Genomic DNA, 2,500 nt, shown 5'->3' with positions numbered 1-2,500 from the left:
ATGATAATCATAATCATAATAACAATGACAATAATGATAATAGTAATGATATTAATACTAACAATAAAATAATAATAACAGTGATAATAATGATAATGATAAAATTGTCATAAAGAATAATGATAATGATAACAATAATGATAATGATGATGATAATAATGATAATGATAAATGCAATGATAATAATGATAATAATAATAGTAATGATAATGATAATAATAATAATAATAATAATGATGATGATGATGATGATGATAGTGATAATAATAACGATGATAATAATAATGATAATGATAATAATAATAATAATGATGATGATGATGATGATGATAATAATGATAATAATAACGATGATAATAATAATGATAATGATAATAATAATAATAATAATAATAATAATAATAATAATAATAATAATAATGATGATGATGATGATGATGATGATGATGATAATAATAATAATAATAATAATAATAATAATAATAATAATAATAATAATAATAATAATAACAATAATAATAATGATGATGATAATGACAATGATAACAATAATAATAACAATAATAATGATGATGATAGTAATAACAATGATAACAGCAACACTAATATAGAAGTGGACAACGAGCGCAAGTGCAGTTTACAAGCTAAATTAATGTCGTTAAGAATGACTCACAGAAAAGAGAATAAAAGTGTCCACACTAGAGAAGCCATGTCATAGCGCGATATCTAAAGCAATGAGAAAGTACGCTTGAATTCCAGTGCATATACATTTTAGATCCGTTGTCCTTGGTTATTCATTCATTGGGCGGATCAGCTGATATTTGTTTACTTGAGCCGCTTGTCAAGTTACACATTCCATCTGCCAGTGTAAAGTGACACGTAGAAGGGCCAGAGCGGTTTAGAAGTGATTCGCTCTCCACTTGGAAGAGGTGAGGTATATTTTTAGAGATGGAGTAATGCAAGTCAAGTGTTAAATTGAAGAGGAAGATTGAGGTGTACTGGTCACAATTCTCGATGCTGAAGTCGGTCACAAAATGTATATTTATTGATTTATATATTGATTTTATGGGTGTTTGTGCAAATTCCAACCGGGATATCGGAGAGAAGTTTATCCAAAAGTTTCATAGTATTTCTTTAGTGTTATAAACGGTTAAAAGGGCGTGACTGTATACTCCCTTAGCTGCAGGCCAGCATTCACTTTTCTGTATTTTGTATCCAGTATTGAAAGGTAACACCAACCAAAGCACCAGACATTATTGGGAGTTTTTGGCATATTATTGTCATCTATATCACATCAAAGTAAACCATATTTACTTAAAAAAAAACTTAATTGGAGTGTAGACTTACAAGGGATAGATTGCTTATCGAAAAATTCACTTGTCATTCGTTTTCCCACTGCATCTTCATTGTTTCATAATAGTGATATGAAATTTAGATATATGGAACTTGTATGAATATTACTATTTAGACATAGTATCTTTTAGATAATTGTCATTTTATTAGTCATTAAATGTTTTCTTACATTCAAAAATAATGTATTTATTTGCATATTTAAATGTGTAGTTGTCCAGGTGTGTGTGTGTGTGTGTGTGTGTGTGTGTGTGTGTGTGTGTGTGTGTGTGTGTGTGTGTGTGTGTGTGTGTGTGTGTGTGTGTGTGTGTGTGTGTGTGTGTGTGTGTGTGCGTGCATTTGTGTGTGTGTTCTGTATGTATGTTAAGGGTTCTATTAAAAAAAAAAGAACTTGTTACATGGCATATGCAGATCCAATTATATGTTATATATAATGGATGGCAAGAAGCCTTTCAAACTAAGAAAAGTAGCTTACATAGATTGACTCTATGGTTTCTGAAGGGGTGGAAAGTTTGTGTACTGTACATTATGATTCTTAGTATTACATTCGGTAAACTGTAATAAAGAATAAAGATATATGAGAAAAACAGTGATTAATCAAATTTTGGCATATTGCAAATAAAAACATGAAGTAACGATTGTCTGATACCAAATGTTACAGATGATATGAAAAAGTAGTACATTCTTTCAGTGGGAAGAGATTTTGGGTCTGATCTTGGTCACTCCTACATGGCTTCCAGTCGTTAGGTGATATTGGAAGGTGGAGGAGCAAGCCATAAGGGTGACTGAACTGAAAATCAGTGCATTTTTGCTTGAAATAAGGATATTACAACTGACAGTGCTGTTTTCTGTCTTACATTATTTTGAAAGAAGATAAGCTAAAACACTGAAAATGGTATGGTTTCTCTTTCTTTTGTTTTTGTTTCATATCATGTCTAAATTGGTCAATCCCACTTCTTTTTACTTAGGATACATATTGGCTTTGTATGTACCTAAAGTAGGATGGTAAGGATGAGACTAAGGATTCTGTAATCTTGTTTTCATGCTGGATACTTTATATGTATATTATGAGTATTCAGTTATGCAATGAGGAAGCCTTTCTCAGATCTATGCAGTTCATAGGATATATGATTAAGATTAAAAGTTTATA

General features: G+C 30.1%; 1 protein-coding gene across 4 annotated transcripts in view; it reads left to right on the top strand.

Annotated features, from left to right (window-relative positions):
* The first annotated feature begins 791 nt into the window (after positions 1 to 791).
* Positions 792 to 2,500, top strand: part of LOC113828768 (fatty-acid amide hydrolase 2) — an 18,788-nt gene continuing 17,079 nt past the window's right edge. For 2 of the 4 annotated variants that reach the window (XM_027381785.2, XM_027381782.2), the window contains exon 1: positions 792 to 929. The gene's annotated coding sequence lies outside the window, so the exon portion shown is untranslated. The remainder of the gene's footprint in view (positions 930 to 2,500) is intronic. The other 2 variants (XM_027381784.2, XM_070136338.1) reach the window with 2 other exon arrangements.

Source organism: Penaeus vannamei, chromosome 22 (genome assembly GCF_042767895.1).
Source record: "Penaeus vannamei isolate JL-2024 chromosome 22, ASM4276789v1, whole genome shotgun sequence".
Lineage (NCBI taxonomy): Eukaryota > Metazoa > Arthropoda > Malacostraca > Decapoda > Penaeidae > Penaeus > Penaeus vannamei.
Note: the sequence above shows the minus strand (reverse complement) of the source record. Positions and strands in the feature narration are given on the sequence as shown.